General features: G+C 43.5%; 1 protein-coding gene and 1 long non-coding RNA gene across 4 annotated transcripts in view; both read right to left on the bottom strand.

The window, feature by feature from the left end:
* The window catches only part of LOC144146817 (uncharacterized), an 82,749-nt gene that overhangs the window by 29,984 nt on the left and 33,398 nt on the right, over nt 1-19,367 (bottom strand). The window lies entirely within an intron of this gene.
* Nucleotides 11,215-18,774, bottom strand: LOC144146816 (uncharacterized). Of its 3 annotated transcripts, none has more exons than XR_013317727.1 (6): nt 18,652-18,774; nt 15,884-15,979; nt 14,304-14,345; nt 14,178-14,231; nt 14,069-14,113; nt 11,215-11,472 (listed from the first exon to the last, which is right to left on the bottom strand). It is a non-coding gene; the product is annotated as an uncharacterized LOC144146816 (long non-coding RNA). The 3 variants fall into 3 exon arrangements; XR_013317728.1 differs by having other exon boundaries at nt 15,884-15,976; nt 18,652-18,758; XR_013317729.1 differs by having other exon boundaries at nt 15,884-15,976; nt 18,631-18,683.

Raw genomic sequence — 19,367 nt, 5'->3', positions numbered from 1 at the left:
AATATTCGTATTGTTGTGGCAGTTGGTGTTCGGAAGGATACCGGTCGGAGTGTGGCTGCCGTGCATTCGCTCTTTCTACGGCGAGCACCGCGCCCAGAGGCAGAATATTCGTTCTCTTCGGGCAACTGGCGTTATAAAGAAGACCGGGCGACATAGGGCCCTAAGGTGTACGCTTTTTATTCGGTTAGCAGCCTTCAGCCAAATTACGGCTAACGAACGGATGCAGAAGGTTTGGCAACCGTGGCTCAGGAGGAGGTCAACTGCCGTAAAGTCACAGGTTACCCATCATTCTTTCGGTATGCGGTGTACAGCCTCTCTCCGGGAGGAAAAAGCCGTCAGGCAGCTGAACAATGAAACACGTTGTTCATCCACTCGGTGTTTATACGCTTCAAATAAACGACCTTCGTTCGTCATGCAGCCATGAGTGGTATTAGGTGAACTCACAATGTGCAAGGACCCACTGGACACTACTAGCTAACCTTTTAGGCCATCGGAATGCCATTTATTGCCACAAGAACAATGTTCCACACCAAATGTGAGCTAAGCCTCGCCAGCCATAGCGGTACTACGCCTCGATCTCTGGCCTCGTCGACGCATCAGCTCGAGGCAAATAGCCCACTGAAGATATAGAGAGTATTGGATACATCGACCTCGCATAGATATCTGACTCGAGATGGCCCTTTTTCACCAAATCTAACTAACCTATGAGGCCGTCGAGAAAGCGCCCACCACACAGGAGCTCAAATTGGCGCCGTATCAAAGACTCCCCACCAAAAAAATGTAAGGGCGCGCAAAAGCGCATGTTCCAGCAATTGTACTTACAATAATGCTGCAAAAAACGATGTTTATGATGTTGTTCGTACTAAAAATATACCAGGCTAAGCTCGTGCATTTTTAGGCTCAACTTCATGCCCTGCAGTATTTTTTCATCAGATTTTACGACTGCCTATTTGAAAAGAAGTGTTATTTTCACTTTGCGATAACGACAGAGCCTTGTCAATGACGAAGCGTGGATTTCAATTTAGTGTCAGTGTTTGAAGGTGAGCTCGGCTACACTTCGGATATGACACATTCAGTTACACATAATCTCCAGCCTTCTAGCCAACACGGATTTCGTCGGGTTTTTCTTGCTCAACGCAGCTTGTTGAGTTCACGGATGATTTGGCTTTAGTAGTTAATAAGTATAAAATTGTTGACTTTATTTTATTGGACTGCAAAAAAAGCATTCGACATTGTTCCGTTTGACCTTTTTGTGCCATTTACATCGTGGGGCAATAACTGAATGAATCGGTTATTGCATGGATAACCCAGTATCCGTCTAAGACAGGGGTCTGTCGTTCTCAACGGAATTTCTTCGGGATATCTTCCCGTGACCTCGGAAATTCCTTTAGGGCTCCGTTGTGGGCCCTCTTTTGTTGCTGTATGTATAAGTGGTATAACTATCGGCCTGAAATCTTCGATAAAAATGTTCGCAAATAACTTTGTAGTTGACAGGACTATAGATAATGAAAGTGATTCCGAGGACCTACAGCAATATTTGAACGTAATAACATCCTTGTGTGGGCATATAGAAATGTCGTTGATTGTAAAATGTGTCTTAACATTACTTTACAAGGATACGCTTATGCCAATTGAATAAGTATAGCGTAAATGCGCTTCTTTAGGGACGGCCAGGGAATATGAATACAATATTGCACTGAATGCTTCGCTCTCACCAGGTTTTTCGGAAGTGGCGATTACTCTAGATTTTTAGTAATATCTATCATTCGGAAAATTTAATTGATGATTGAAGTCCAAATGACATTCTACATATACCAAAGTAGGACCACAATTCTTAAGGAAAATATTAACTTTCCCCTAAAATGACGCCTTGCGCAAATAAGTTCTGCTTAGATCAATGCAAGAGTGAAAATATCTTCAAAATATGAGTGCATTTATTGTTTATAATGACGATTTTTTCCGTGCTTTGTACTGATATTTTGTTATTTTTCCCAAATTTCTTGCTTACTTTCATGCATCCCCCTACTGTAATGCGTGTAAAGTCGAAGCAAGTACGTGTCAAATAAATAAATAAATTGAGACCCAGGAGAAAGTGGCTATTTGTGGGTATCGTTAAGCAAATGGGAATAGCGGGGTAAAAAAATGTTTTTTCTTGGTGTCAATCGCCGTAACAAAAAATGGCCGCGTATCTGCTCCTTTCGTTGTAAATGTCGCCGAAAGACGATAGTCAGCTGGCACCCTTTCTAAGGCCTCCTTTCTCTTTCCCGCCTACCTCTCACGCTGTTCCTCTCCTGTTTCGCTCCTCCCAAGAAAGCACGCTAGACGTTCACTCAAGTCAATTCAAAATCACCTTGTTCCGCTGCTCCAAGTCAGGTGTCTCGACGCCAGCGCTGCCGTGCGGCGGAGCCGCGCGTGAATTCAGGCACCCTACTACAACGTTTATAAAACCACGTTGCCCTACTCCAGGAGCTTTCCAAGCGGAACGTGGATCCCATGTAGTGGACATTTTCGTTGCTAATGTGTTTTGATATCTTAACTGCCGCCAGAAGGAAATGCTGGCAACAGCAGGCGACGTTTTTTTCCTGTTGACGTAGTATTTCATTTGCTAGCGCAAAAACCAAGCTTGCATGATTTTTGTCATAAATAAACACTGAAAATATCACTTATGTATTGATATGCTGCCTTAAACTTGCGCAATGACTTGTTCTACAATGTAGACCGGTATAAAAACTGGCACCGGACTTAGTCGCATAGATTTAGCTGTGAGTATATAAGACTATTGCGTAGCTTTCGTTTCAGTTTTGCCGGCTGGCTGAATCGAGTTACAGACCGACAGACAGACAGACATACGGATATAATATAAGTTCGGTGCTTAAGTAGCCCAACAAAGACTATCATCTTTAAAAAGGCTAACACGCAGCCATTTACGCTGCTGAAAGGCCGAAAACGTGGCCACTGGAAGGGTTCGAGCGCAAGGCGCGGTTGGCGCTCTTCTCGAGGGGCGTGCGAGAAATGCCATGTTAACTCTAAAGCTGGATGAAGGTGCGTATACATAGGGCCGAACCGCAAGTTCGCCTCAGAGGGGTTCAGACCCTTACGCATTGAAACTCGACCAATGAAATATTGTATTATTCTTTGCAGTATGCAAGGTTTGCTGCATGCATACTACCCACTGTTGTGTTATTTGTTTGAAGCAAATTATAAAACTCTAGCCACGCCTTTCGTAGCGTGACCACAAAGTCGGATAGAACGGCAGCCACCATAAGCAGACTGACAGGCACAACACGCCTACTATTTTTCAAACGAGCGCGACATTACAGGAAAATAAGTTCTTTGTAGCTATTAGGTGGTATGTACGCAACTCGTGACAACAACTCCAAAAATTGATTGAAAATAAATGTACTTGTTTGATCTCTCCTAGAATCAGCCCTCTGAAAGCTCGAGAGAAAAGTTGATCGAGTATAAAATTTCTCTCTAAGAAAAATGGTCAAAACCAAGACGTACGTTTTGCATAAAGGAAATTGAATGGAATGCTCCTGTGTGTTTTGTGGAGTACGAAAACTCTTCGTGAAGGCATATACAACTAAACTAGTCCAGAAACTCTTGTAAAAATATGCGATTTATTCAGAGGATCGAAGAGTTCAATAGTCATTTAGTCAGAGCAGTCTTTATTAAATGAATTTTGCTGTCAACTGAGGCTGATCAATAAGCAAGGCGGCGCTGAAGGCTCGACGGCTGGTGGTGGCACGCGGGCGCACTTTGGTGTGGGTGCAGTGTACCCAAAATGGCGGGTTTTTGTTTTGGCACAGTGTGGATGAGTCATCTGCTTGCGCTGCATGCAGTGGTCGTCCAGCGGCCTCAGTACAGTAAACGTACTGTGTCAGAACTCCAATGTACGAGCATGGCCGAACTACTGTCGGCTTTAGTCCAGCTGGAGTCCGATGACCGTATCTCGGCTGACCTCCGGCGGCCACAAACGGGTGGCTTTCGAATAAACGGATCTCTACGGCGGGAATCTGGCCGCATTAACGTAAGGCGATTATCTGGCTGACGGAGACTGGCACTTCGATAGTCATGGGAGTACGGCCATTAACGGCGTACAATAACGAAGTACGGCCATTAACGGCCAGACGGCCCACATTTGAAAATGGGCTTAACACGTCCGCCAGAAAAAGGCAGGATAGTAAATCCCTGGCCAAAGTAAATCGGCTTAGGTTAGGCAGAATGGTATAACGTTCACTTTCGGTGGTCGATGTTCAGAAAAAGACCGGCCGGCATGCGACTTTAGGACATGCGTTTTTCCTTCGGGAAACGGTGTTCAGCCGAAGCACGGCAAGGAATCGGCCTCAGAATATTTGTATTCCTGTGAGAGTTGTTCGTCGGAAGGAGATTGACCGGAGTGCGGCTGCCTTGCACTCCCTCTTTCTATGCTGAACCGTGCTTCCGCCGGCAAAATATTCGTTTTTTTCGGGCAATCGGTGTTAGAAGGAGACTGGCCGAAGTACGGCCCCAAAATGTACGCTTTTTATTGGGTTAGGAGTTTTCAGCCGAATTGCGGCAACCGTACGGCCGCAGAGTATTTGCAACCGGAGTTCATGGGGACACCAGGTGATGTAAGGTCTCAGGTCATCCCTTCGGTATGCGGTGTGCAGCGAAACAACGGCACCCGTTTGGGCACGAGATCTGATGCACAAATTGCGTTTGCAAGGAGACCGGCCAGTGTGCGTACTTCGACGAGGAAAAAGCCATCAGTGAGCCGAGCGATGCAGACGGGTGTTTCTTCCGCTCGGAGTTTATACGCTTTAAAAGAAAGAACTTCGTGTGTCAAGCACTAATGAGTGGTACTGTGTGAACCGGGAAGGTGCAACTACCCAATGGACATAACCAGTTAACATTTTAGACCATCGTTATACCATTTGCCAAAAGGAGACTGTGCCACACCGACAGGTAAGCTAAGCCTTCCCAGTCGTTGCGCTACCCCGCCTCGCTCGCCGGCCACGTCGACGCAATAGCTCGCGGCTATTCGCCACCTAGAGAAACCGAAAGCATTCACACATCAACCCGGCAAAAATGTACGAGGAGAGATGGCCGTGATTCATCGAGAATTTTCGGCCTTCAAGGGCGTCGAGCAACCGACGAACACACAGGAGCTCAACCGGCGCCGTGTCAAAGAATTTCCACCGAAAAAAGGTAAGGGAGCGCAAAAGCGCAAGTTTCGGGCAATTCTTCTGACACTATTACTGCGAAAAGCAATATTGCAATATATTGTTTGTACTAAACATATAAGATGCCAAGTTATTGCATTTGTAGGCTCAATTTTGTGCCCTGAACTGTTTCTAGATCTGATTTAGACTGGCTATTAAAAAAGAAATATTATTTTAAATTGCCGATAACAACATAGCCTTGTCAATGACAAGGATTTAGTTTAGTTGCGGTGTTTGATAATGAGCTCAGCTGCTCTTGTGAAATGGCACATTTGTTTAAATAATCTCCAGTGTCCTAGACTACAAGTATTTCATCACGTTTTTTTTTGCTCAATGCAGCTTGTTGAGTTCGCGCATCATTAGGCTCTACCAATAGATAAGTGTAAAGTAGTTGACTGTATTAGGTGCGGAGTACCTTATGACCACACACTGTCTGTCTGCGTCCGTGCATATACCATTTATAATCGCAAAAAATCGCACATGCACCGGCTGCATTCGAGCCTGTGTCTGTTAAACCAGAGTTAGCGTCAGTCGTTTTACGCACTGGGCTACGACCTTGAGTTATTACCCGATACTCAAACGGCTTACTCCCTCGCCTGTAACAATGCGGAGTATTTTAAGACCTCCCAATGTCCGTCCGCCTCCACCCATGTGCACACCACCACCAAGCGAAAACGGGCGAAATTCTATTTGAGCCGTGAGTTCCAGTTTCGTTTAGGGAATAATTAAGTTGCAACTCAAGGCTCAAATAGAATGATGGTCGGGGCGCAAAACGGATGACTCTGGGCGCAACTTCGATGTCATTTTGAGAACCCGTACTCCGCACCCTCGCCATCATCCACGGAGTGGAGGTATGCCATGTTTTTCTTGAACTGGAAGAAAGCATTCGACGTTGTTCCATATGACCTTCTTGTTAGTACATTCCTCGGCTATAAACTGAATGAATCTGTTATTGCCTGCATAGCCTAGAATCTCTTTCTACGAGAGCAGTACATTGTTCTCAATGGTGGTAATTCCGGATATGTTCCTGTGACCTCAGTATCATCTCAGGGTTTACTTGTGGGCCCTCTGTTGCTGCTGTTATATATAAGCGCTATTACTATTGGCCTCAAATCTTCACTCGAAATGCTTGCGAATGACTGTTTAGTTTACCGAACTAAACAGAGTGTTCGAATACCTGCAGGATGATTTAAATATATTATCATCCTGAAGTGCCTATTTATAAATATCGTTGAAAGTTAAGAAGTGTTTAACGTCACCTTTTCAAGGAGACGTTCATACCGATTTAATAGGTAATGCAGAAATAACGCTTTAGGAACTGCCAGGGAATATAAAACACTAGAAGGTTTTTTATTCGTTGGTTAGGCGAACTATGCATGTTCACAACAAAAAATGTGTAGCTGCACGTGGGTTCGGTTTTGTGACAAAACATTCCAGCAAACCTCCGTCCAACCTAGAAGAACAACCGTATTGCACTCATAGTTTTCTTCATTTCATTTTATATATTGAAGCCTCAAATGCCCCGAAGCATTACATAAGACATCAATAAAAAGGAAGGAAGAAAAAGGAGAAAAATTGTGTACAAGAACAACAAAGAAACAACGCCCAGAAATAAGCAAGTAGTACTACAATCGAATAACAGGTGTTAAAACAAAGGCACGCGAGCAATACACATGACTAAACATTGCAACCGACAGAGTTCCAGTTTCAAAAAACTTTCCAGGTAAAATGATTTGTTAGTTTTTGCGCAAGGCCTTCCGGTTGGTGGTCGAAACAATAATGTCGGGGAGATTGTTGCACAGGGTATTGCATTAGGAAAAAAAGAATCTTTCATCGCAGATGTGCGACAGTGAATGTGCGCGATTGGACTGCTGTGGTTGAGGCGCGGGGAGATTCTAGGGTGTGGTTGCAGACGAGGGTGTCTTGGGATTGGATGATAGTAGAACACGTGAAGCATGAAGAGACGCGAAATGATACAACGTGATTCGAGGCTAGGAAGGTCGAGTGTTTGTTTTAGTTAAGTCATGCTGGATATAGGCGAGTTGTTTTCATAATAGAGCATGAAGCACGGTTCTGAATAGATTTATAACCCATAGGTCAGATAAGCTTGCGTTGGGTAACAGATACATGAAGCATCTTCCAGTTTACGCCGGACGTTGTCTTATATGCGAATTGTTCATTAGCGGGCGATGCGGATCTGAGATTGCGACGAAGAAAACCTAGCGTGCGTGAGGCGTGTGCGCATGTTGTTTCAATATGAGTAACCCAAGATAATGGCGATGTGGAGTGAACGCCGAGATATTTATTGCAGTCTGTTCAAGTTATTTCATTCGATTTTTAATAGTATTAGTGATTTGTACTGGTACGCTTATCGGGAAAAAGACATATATTGACACTTATTAAGAGGCATGAGCCATTTTTCACACCACGAAGTGGAAGTGTCTCTGTCTTCTTCAAGGTCAATAGAATCATTAATGTTATGAATGGCGTTGTTTATGACGCCATGAGCATCAAAAAGACTAAGTCTGGTTTTTGTATTGGAGTGCAGGTCATTAACGTAGATTAAGAATAACAGGATTGATAAGCCTGCTCCCTGGGAGACAGCGGATGTAACAGAGGAGATGGGCCAGTCATAGGAGTTAGCGGATTTGTATTGTATGCGACCTTTCAGGAAATGTTTGATCCAGGTTAACAGGGTTGAGAGAATTCTCAGACTAGATAACTTTGCAAGTAGGTGATTGTGTGAAACATGGTCCAAGGCCTTCGAGAAGTGGAGGAAGATTTCGTAAATTTGTAGATGACCATCGATATGTTGTAAGATATCAAGGGTGAATCCTGATAGCTGAGTTTCGCATGATAATATCTTTCTAAAATCATGTTGGTGAGATTAACCAAAATAATTGATTCTAGGTAATTTATTAGATTTGCTGCTATGATAACTTCCAAAAGCTTGGGCGATAATTAGAGGCTTTTGATCGATCACCACACCTATGAACGGCAGGTATTTGAGCCTTTTTCCAATCGTAAGGTACTTCACTGGTACTGATTTGTTGCTGGAAGATAACCCTTAGTGTTGCGATTCCCATGAAAGTAGTGTTTTCATGCAGTTTGCTGCTGATTTCATCGCAACCGGCCGAAGACAATAATTATATGGAGCTCATTACCTTAGCCATGTCATCAGCATTATTCTGTATTTTGGGCATTGCAGTCGCGAACTGCTGTGGTAATTTCGTAAAACTAAAGATTGCGGGCAGGCGGAAAAACTTATGTAAAAAAATTGTTAAGGACTGTAGCACATTTATCAGCTTCAATCAGCTTGTTGTCGTCGTCTGATAGCTGGAGCTGCATTTGTCGATTTGGCGGGGAGATAATTTGAAAAAAATCTACGAAGGCTAGACTGAAGAATTGATAATAGATCAGTCGAAAACAATTACACCATCTTCCCGTGGGGCACCATGAGGAGAATGCGAAGCATCATGAGGGTTCTGTGTAGGTTCAATTGTGTTGCCGTTATGCGGTTTTATTCATCGGAGCAAGAATAGGAACGTAGTGTGAACCTTCATGTAGAGACAGAGAAATGTAGAGAAATATAGAGAATTGTAGAGACAGCGAAGAGAGAGACATCCTCGTTACCTGATTGAACACTTCCTGGTTCTCGTCTTTCTTAATTGCGTGCTGACGCTCCTACCCCGCTGCCCGCCCTCTTCGTTCGCTTCTCTTGTTGAGCTGCAAGGCGCGTGGCGCTTCCCGCCACAGATTTCCCGCAGGAAATTCAACATCCTCCTCTAAAGTTTTCAGTTCGTCATTTTGTTGACGTCCAGCTTCGCGTGCCTTAATTGTATCAGTAGCTTCTTGATGTAGTTTGAATCAGTGAACGACATAAGGCCCACTCGTAGCACATGCTCCCATCTTGCTTTGTAGCGCAGTGGTAAGAGTGCTACGTACCTCCCGTTGCGGCCAGAGAGTCATGGAATCCAAACCATGCGCCGCCTAAGTATTTCTTTTTAAAGTGGACTGCACTGACGTCAGCCCAAATGCTGACGGGGCTGAAGAGACGCGCATGCGCAGTAGAGTGAGGACGGCAGAAAACTACAAGGGAGGGAGGGACACAGCCCCGTGCATGAAATGCTTCGCATCTAAAAATCTGTCTTTGGAGGCTTTCAGTGGCAAAACGTATTCGGTAACGCTTGAATGGCACAGGTGCCAAGCTCTAGGGCTATTTGTAAGCTTTGCTTACGGATTGTGACTTTTTTTCTTATTGAGTGGGCGCTTCAGGCGTTGTATAAACCATTGGTTACTTTTGCGGTATTGACAAGGATATTAGGAATATATTTCTTTTTAAGTTCCGAATTACTTTTTTGTTTAAGTCCAAATTGGTGTTGTCCGCGCGAGCAGAGTATGACTGTAGAAAAGTTTTGTAGAAGAGTGCCAGTTCGCAGGAGAAGGCGTCGAAGTTGGCGTTTTTCTAATCGGTGAATTGTTTATGCGTTTGGGCTTTCTTGTTGGAGTACGAATGTTGCAATACCAATGTGATTTTCGGGATCCGTACACCAAAGAGTTGGCCGATACCCTCGAAGACATACGAAATATGGCCGCACGATTGGTTTTAGCTGATTGGGATCGTCAACGTAGCATGAGTAAAACAAAGTAAATGGTCGGACATAAAAAATCGGAAATGAAACCTTATGTTGAAATTTTACATAATATTTATCACTCGAAAAGTGGAATCCATGAGAAGTATACACAACCGCCATTCAACATATCCCGAAGTGGAACCACAATGTTGATGTACAGTGCTCACGGATTGTAACGCGACACTGCGAGCGCGTGGTCGCCAGAACATGTAGTGCCACCCGTGGACGCCCGTGGAAGCGAGGTGAGGCATTGTGGTATACCGCGAGGGTGAGAGCGGTTTGACCGTAGGCTTACTGCTTCCGGCTGCCAATGGCGCCCCGCTGTCGCTGCGGGGAACCACACTCCCGCTCATTGGCAACTGGAAGAAATAAGCTTCCGGTTGCCAATGAGCGGGAGCAGTAAGCTTCCGGTAAGCACATTTTGGACTGTTACGGGTATTCAGAAAGCATGAGGAGAAAGCTTCATGTTTCACCCTTCTTCCGTTTAGAAACGTCTTTAATTTTTGGGGGGCATTTATTTTAATGACTTTTTAATGCTCTCCCGAGGTTTGCGGTGGCTCACTTGGCATAGGCTTGAAGGTTACATCTTCAGATTGTGACTCAAGTTTCTTGTCTTAAGGATAGGCCCTTGAAGCCCTTAAGTTCTGCTTTTGACGGGAGTGTTACGGGGAGAAAAAGGAAGACAGGTTGAAGAGCTTTTCGTTGAGGTTTATATCTGCAGAGCTTATGCTTTAAGCACGTGTTGAGCTCGGGCCTTCTGTTCTTCTTGCGGAAAGGATTTTGATATTTCTGCTCCATTTTGCTGCAGTAAGTTTTATGCCCGGGTGGCGAGCTCGCCGCAATCAAGGAAAACAGCCTGGTAACGTTTTAGAATCTTTGACTGTTTTAGTGCACAGCCAATAATAGTGCTAGAAAGCTGTTCCGTTGCCACTTCGTTCCAAACGTGACTGCAGAAGCCTCCATTTCTGAGCACGCCTGTGGTCTCGTTAATATTGCGCATAGGAGGTATGCCGTGCTTGATAATTTCTTTAAGGTATTTTTTGTCAAATGCACTGCAACGGTTATAGTTCCACCAGTGCATGAATTCGTACAAAAAGAAGTGACCTTGCTTAAAATGCTCTTGTCTTGTTAATTTAGCAAAACGTAAACCTAAACAACACTCTACAAGGTAAACAACTAACACAATTTTAATTGACGGGGATGTTTCACAAATAGAAACGCCATCTTAGTGCTGCCATAATTATGAAAATTGTTATACCCACTAAAACATGTATTTTCATCGCTCCAGAAAATATTCGTAGCAAAATGTGTACGGTTAAGCCTGTTGTAGACTCACAACTTCTCGTAATCTAAAATAAATCACTGGAGACGGTAACTTCGAAGCAGAAAAACATTTTACTACAGTTCCAAACATGTGCAAAGTGCAACCGATTATTCCACAAATTATAGTTTTCACACGCCTTTAATGGTCATCTCGCCGCATATTCATGGGGTAATAATGTCGGTATTGAAGCACGCTTCCGTTTTCAGGGTAACTGGCGTGATGCATCTTGGTCTCTTAGCAAACTCAAACATTACCCTTCAGCAGCAAGGCAGTATTGTCATCTAGATGTTGAACCCTTTGTTGAGGTTCGCTGTAGAAAAAAAAACATTGTAGTTCGGATTAGGACATTACCATGAAATACAAAACTTATTGTTCTCGAAAAGATTGCAAAATAGCTCTAAAACTACCTCATCCGTTCACGGCACCTCCATCATTTAATGTTTCAGAACCTTTCTTATTGATATATTTTTGTTTTAGAGCAAATATGCAGTTATACCAAAAGTGTGCAAGCCTGTACTACAGATCACCAGACAATTAGAACCACGCCGCATCATACACACACGCATATCACGGCTATGGTCGCCGATGGCTACCTTCATTCCATTAGTAACAATGCAGACTATGGATGTACGAACACACCTCTCTACATGAGAGAATGTGCCCAAATGCAGTTGAGCTCTTCAAGTGAAAGAGCGTAGAGAGCGCTGAAATCTAGTGTCTTTTTTACTTGCGATGATGTTCTTTCACCTGCCGCTGAAAACGGGCTCCTCGCCTTACAGCTTACCGGGTGAGGGGCGCACCGGAAGCCTTCCCTAGGACATTAGCATTGTTGGCATCTCGATCCGCAACTTTAGTTGACCTCTTTACCAGCTTTCAATTCCCGTTATGTACTTTTCCTTTTTTTTATTTCACAGCAGTGCGCCAAGGGAACAATAAATTGAAATACATACCTAAAACAACACCAATAGATCTATTCTTGTTTTTTTTTGCTTAAGCACTTGCCTCACAGTGGCTTGAGGCAACCCGTACTTTGATTTCGAACCAGATAGCATTCATGATACTACATAAATTTGAAATTTTAGCTGGCCTTTCCCTCGAATTTACTTTGGTACCCCGGAATGTCGAGCACGGCCCACCTGCGTGAGCTCGTGCACAATAGAGTAGCTTCAGATTCAGATTCATATTCAGTTTATTACATGTACAAGTACATCAGGGGGCTGGAGGAAAGCTGCAGTACTGCAGCGTGACAAAGCTCCAACCCCCTGGACCTGGACAACAGTGCGTACAATGCAAATACAACAGCAAATAATTCCATGCACATCATTTCATGTACAAAAAAAGGCTATCGCTGTACATCATGTACAGCGATAGCCTTTTTTTAGGATTCATGAATCCGAAAAATTTGCTACTTTTGTCTGTCTGGTAGTATGTCCCTCGATTCAGCCAACGGCTAATAAATAACAGGAAAACTGTACGACAACTTTATATAGGCAAAACCTTTGCAAACATCGAAGTGTGGAACCTTTCTTGATACTGGCAAACATTGCAGATCACCAAAGCAACATTACACATATTTGAGGCCCGAAATTCGCATAACTAGTACTGGGCAGTCTCCTTTGTTTGAAGAAAGATGTACCCTTGATGCTCGCGATAGGAAAGAAAAATATGTGTTGAAAACAAAGTTTACGGGGAAAACTACAGAACGTGGGCCAGCTCGAGTCTAAAACTTATGGCGGCATTACAGTACCCGAAGGTACGAGCATGTTGCCCGCTAGCCATGCCACGAGGGAAAATTGAATTGTCTTCAGGAATTATCTAGGATGCCTATTATCGAAAGTGGGAGACAGATCGGTGAGAGTGTGAGCAGGGTGTGGAAAGGGAAAGAGGCAGTTAGTGGCAGGGGCCGCAGAAGAATATCGTGTTTCGTTGTCATTTCCAAGGAACTGGGAAGATACATGGCAAGGTTTTTTACTGACTTGCATTCATAGAACTTTTTTATCTGAATTGAGAACTAATACTTCATTTGAACGACCCGCAGGCACGCACATTCATTTAAACGCAAGCATATAAATGCCCTAGAGCGAATATCCGGATCAGGCGTCAGCGTCACTAACCGATGTTCCTAAAAATGGCTGATAGCGTACAAAAACAAATGTAAACAGTAGGTGCATTCTAGTATAGAATTCAAACCCTAGGCTTAAGGTGTGCACGTCTGAGGAGCATCCTCTCATTTCACGCGAACATTGACTCTGCTTAACTAGGGATTGACTTAGGAGATGTCACAGTGCCTTCGGCTTTCAAACATGTCTTAGACACATCTCTTCACGCCTTAAGGAGTGACCTAACCAGGCTAATTACAGAAGCAGCATATCACGTCTTACACGACAAAGCTACATCTCGGCCCTGAGACGCAGCGTCGTAAAGCAGTTCAGACAATATTCGACCACGTGTGAATCGTGACTGCGCGCCTAAATCTTGATACATCAGCGTTTTTTCCCTCGCCTGCCTCAAAATAGATAAACAGCCCGTGTGCCGTGAACGATCGATTTGGCATCCTTGCTGAAAACGTTGAATGCATCATCTTCGCGAAGGACTTTTAGGGCAGCCGTTTTTTAACCTCTTAATCACCATTTGTAATGAAACTTTTTTGGTGGTGTCTATGATATATCGAACGTGCTGTGCGAGGTATTTTCAGTATAATATGAAGCGAAATACACGCAACTACATTGCCATCTTGTGAGTACGTGGTTACCTTAAGGAACTGAGTGACAAGTATTTATGCATGTTTGTCGCCTTCCTGAAACCATTCTTTCATATACTTTTGTTAGTGTAAAGATATACACTTACAAAAAAAATTCAGTTATTATCCTTGAAAAAAATAGTGTAAAAAACCAAAACATTCTTACCCCCGCCCAGACGCTGCGAAGCCCGTTCAGTTTCTTCGGCTCGGCCTGAACAAAAAAGAAATTTGTTGTATACATTTTTCTCTGCAATTGTGGGTTGAAGTGCTCTCACCTTCGGGAACAAAGCTTTCTGTTGGGACACCGCTCCTACCACTTTCGATGCTCCCTGCAAGAATAAGAAATAGTAAGGTGAGTCGTGGGCATGCCTAGAACAAACAAAGCCAATAATTTCACTTACTCTCTTCTGTCTCCACTACGGCATAGGCATTTCCATTGTGCACTGTAATAGAGATATTTATTAACCTTAAGGCACTGGTTTCATGAGGTTTAAATACAATTCATTACTGTGGTATAATGACCGACAGGAGGGTGCGCCGGTGGCACACAAGCTTTCATCGCAAAGAAATAGCTGCGGAATACAAGTTAAACATCTGGCTACGATCAATGCCGTTAAGGTAGTTGGAAAACAAGCATCAGTAGAATATTAACGCCATGTTGTCTCCTAAAAATAACTGTTGCGCAGAATACAACGAAATTTTTCGAACGAAGTGCCAATTAATTTCAAACTTTCCAGCATGGGTAATCCGTGAAGTGAGAGCCTGAAGGGGCCGCGAGTAACATGATGGCGTTGTTGCTGGCCGAGCAAAACAAAGCTGCAAAGTTAGCACGGAGCTCTCTTGCTAGTGGTATTTTTCGTTTACCAAATGTTGTGCAACCATAGGCGCGTATTGCAGTCTCGCATCACCCAGCGACATAAATACGTACACACAGGTGTAAACTCGAAGAAAGGTTGTAGCCTCAGCCCACTTGCAGCACTTTGGCTATGACACCTTACGTATATAGATATATATATATATATAAATATATATATATATATATATATATATATATATATATATATATATATATATATATATGTGTGTGTGTGTAGCGAATCGGAATAGGAAATAAGGGGCTCGTTGAAAATAAGACAGAAATAAGAGTTGGCACTCAAGAAAACCTCGGAAAGCAAATGAGAGGATGTGGTAGGTCATTGAAACAGATAAAGAATTTGGAAAAAAAGAAAGTGGAGAAAAAATGCCCGCCCGGTAGGGTCCTAACCCACAACCTCCGGAATACCAGTCTGGTGCGATAACCACTACGCTACCGGCGGGGCGATTTTCCTCTCAACTTTCTGTGGTACTTAGGTTTAGGTATTTTTGTTTCCTGTGCTTGGGGGTGGTAGCCAGCGCCACTCGGACTACACGGGGTTGTTGTAGGGTCGGATCTCACCTGGCAAACATTTTTCTCCACTTTCTTTCTTTCCAAATTCTTTATCTGTTTCAATGACCTACCACATCCTCCCTTTTGCTTTCCGAGGTTTTCTTGACTGCCAACTCTTATTTCTGTCTTATTTTCAACGAGCCCCTCATTTCCCATTTTTATTCGCTACATGCATAGCGAGGGCCTCTATTTTGGCAAACTTGGTGCCATGGGAAGCTTAAGTGGGTTCAACGCTGGTCGACCACTTTTGACATGTCGTAGTGACGGCGGCTTTTCAGATAAAGGAAAAAAGCGAACACTGCCGTGATTCGAGATGTTGAACCACGTAAACATCCACATGCGGTAAAATATTCCGGAGCCATTCACTACGGCGAGTCTCAAAGCCCAGGGTAGCGTCAGCGCGTTAAACACCCCAATAGATTTAAAAATCATTCCTTTTTTGCAGCTCTGTTTAAATATGAACTTCGATTTCAAATGACTGAAAATTAAACTCTGTTCCTTGAAGTCCATTTACGTTATCTAGAAAGAGTAATAAGAAAAAGAACTGCTTCTCACCGAACAACGAAAAGGTGGCAATAACCACAAGCAGCATAGTTGCCTTGCCAGCCATCATTTTTTTCAATGCCGGAAGAGTAGAAGTAGGCAAGTCTGCTGTAAAAAAACATGGTCTTTTTTGGATATCGTGAACTTTGAATGTTTCAAAATAAGTCAATACCTGGCTTTTACTTTGGGCGAAGTCTCCTACACATTAGGCAAGGATGGTAAACTCGTAATAATTTTCAATACTGGGCCCAAAATAGGCGAATGTCAAAGCTAAACCTTGCATGTATAAAACACAGTTAAAAAAACGCTTCATCAACGCGTCGTTAACGATGTCCTTCGTATGGCATTTAGGAAGGTGACTAATTACAGCGTTCTTATGAGCACTGTGGTATATTCTTGCTGGAAGTGGTAACGTTTCTCCCAGCTCAAATTCTTCCAAGGAAACTAACAAGAAAGATTTTCTGAAGGGTTATATAAATTGAGATGAGTTGCACATGCCGCAGTTCTAAGAATTTAGTATATTGAGGACAGAAATACAAACTCTTCTCTGCATTCAGGTAATTTGGGCGAAACACCGTAGGACTCGGGCTGTCGACGTCTCCTGAAGTCGTGGTATCCTGCCACGGTTAATCAAGTTGTCAGTCTAGGGTAAAAAAAATCTCGAACCACCTTCACTAACATGAATCCACGGGAGGGGTGAACGATAAAGTGTATAAGTGTATTCTTGGCGCCTTAGTGTTTTTTCTCACGTTGATGCACCCGTTTGGGGGGTTGATGTACATAGCTTTCCGGTACAAGTCTCGTGTCTTTGAAGCAAGACGCATACAAGCGCGAGGCGTTGGAAAGCGAGTGTCCCTGTGTGTACTTTTAGTACACGCTTTTGGCCATGGATATAAAACGTACTTGAGCGAGGCGTTGGAATCATGTGTACCCGTATTTTAGTACAGTGCGTGCATGAGGCGAAAACGACAGGAGACGCTGCTGCCTGACACGATAACGGAGTTCGCCCCTAAAAAAAGCCTATGATGGACACTACCGGATGAATAACAACTAAAAGGGTTTATATTAATTTAAAATACAGGAATGATCAGGATTTGTTTGCAGTAATAAAAAATCCCGGGCCATCTCCACTAACGTGAAACATAGGGAGGGGCGAAGCATGCATTGTGTAAGATGTTCTTGGCGCCTTGGCGTTTTTGCCAACGGAGATGAAAGCCTTAGGGGTTTGAGGTATACACCTTTCGTGCAAAAGTCTCGTGCTTTTGACGCACAAATAGTTCTAGCGCGAAGAGTAAACGAAAGTGCCGGTATTCTTCCAGTACGCCTTACGAAGCATTGCAGCACGAGGCGTAAAGGATACCCCATTGTTTTTTTAGAATGCATTACGTTCTAGCACTAGGCGTAAGCGAGTGTTCGGATATTTGAATACTGTGACTACAAGGACGACGAATACGACGACGACAAAGCACGACGACAGACCGAGCCCATCAGGGGCTTCGCCCCTAAATTTAATTAGTTAAATTTCGCCTCAAAATTGGTTTCCAACGCAATGTTTCCTCTGTAAAGCATACCTCTTAGCACGCTGCAGCGTGTGTGACACGAAAAAAACTTGCGGCAAGTCTGCCTCTCATTTCTTCACTCAAATCCGGTTCACCGCAAGAGAGGGCGCCACCGCCTCAGCAAGCGCGTGATTGGTCCTTCCCCCGCCTCTTCTCCGCCGCCCAATCAGCTCGCGCCATGCCGCTAGAGCTGGACTTATAATACTTGAATGCACTGCATGCTCCGCCCCTCCACAGGTGTCACGTTAGTGCAGATGGTCAGGGTTTTTAAATGCTTTCAATGCCAAAGCATCACGGCTTGCCGTAGCCGCACTTGTAATAGCTTTGTTTATTCATCGTTGTCTTTGCGTCTCTTTCTATGCTTTTGTTTCTAAGTCTATTGGCCCCATTTTTATCAATAGGGAGGCTGGATATACTTCAGAACACATATTTCTAATAAGAAATATTTCTCGTGGCTGGTGCGCACCTATTTAACTCGCGTTTTGTCGCTTACGCCTGCTCTCATTGCTGCGCTCCCCAAAAGCCGGCTTGGCTCCCTAAATTACCTAGCATATAGCGTAAGCTACACTAATTGATTCCCAAAATATTGTGCAATACACACACTCGGGGCCCTGCTGAGCACGATGACGCGGGTTCAATTCTATGCTGCGACCACCCTTTTTCTGATGGAGCTGAAAAAAAACGCCGATGTGTACGCCATTTTGGCGCACGCTAAAGATCCCCAGGTCATGAAATTAAATTCGGAGCCCTAAACCACGGCGCGCTTCATGACCTTCATTGCGTCGGCGCGCTAAACCCTGCAATCAAATCAAAATCAACATGTCCTGGGGTATGAAAACAGTATTCTCATATCGTGATGGTATTATACGCACATGCACAATACTACACGTTTTGGAAGCAATGATCTCGTTCACGTATTTCTAGCTACACTATCAAATACCAATGCGTAATATTAAATTCTGCCGTGGACACATATTATTGTGGTCAACGGTAACAGGACGTCTCTCAGAACAGAAATGTGCTTTTAGGATGTGCGTACTTTATTGCATTGCAAAATTAAACTTTTGCTGTGTTCAAAGAGCGATCTTAAGCTTCGATCAATAAGGTATTTGAGAGCACGCTGAGTAAAAGGTTTACATGGTAGCCTTTATATTTTTAAAAAGCATGCCCTTGTCTGAGTGCAAAAGCAAATGTTCAAACCCGATAGTTGTACGTTCTTACTTGCAAAGCAGCAGTGGTGGTGCCTTCTAGCAGATGTAACAATGCGTGATTCGGGCAGCCTTTTATACAAAAAATTGATGCCACCTAATTGGTCTGGTCAAAAATTTGAAGCAGGCTGTGTACACAAAAATACCTGTATAAAGAAATATAGATAACGTTGTAATGTAAAGGGATTGTTGCAATGAAGAAAACTAATGAAGTTGTCAGCCGTCCGCAAATGTATCCTACGTAGCGTGACAGCGCACAATTACCGGCGAACCTCTTCAACGATGATTTTTTCATGTCCTCGTGTATGACATGACACCATTATAGCCTTCTCTAATTGCAAATTGAAAATCAAGGATGCCGACATTCTTGCGGGTTGACATTTGGCCTCGCTTTTTCCGAACAGCAATTTTATGTCGGCAAATTATGGAAGCACAAAAGCAGAAAACTTGAAATCAAAGCCAGACTTCAGGACAACGCGCTCAGTCACAACGAAGAAAAATCCGACTACAATAAAGTAATATAACTTGTTATAATTAAAACTTTTCGAGTTGAACAAATTTTCTGGCATGTACCTTGACGGTAAGTAATCAGTGTTTTTATAGACATTATGGTACAAACACACCCAAGGTGCCCTTGAGCAGATAAACAGCACCAACAACAACAGAGCACACGCACACTATATACTGCAGTTTAATTCAAAAACATGGCTCTGGAGATTATTTTATTTT

Source organism: Haemaphysalis longicornis, unplaced genomic scaffold (assembly GCF_048455015.1).
Source record: "Haemaphysalis longicornis isolate Haplotype H1 unplaced genomic scaffold, Haemaphysalis longicornis Haplotype H1 scaffold_7, whole genome shotgun sequence".
NCBI classification, from domain to species: Eukaryota; Metazoa; Arthropoda; class Arachnida; order Ixodida; family Ixodidae; genus Haemaphysalis; species Haemaphysalis longicornis.
This window is presented reverse-complemented; position numbering and strand designations above follow the sequence as displayed.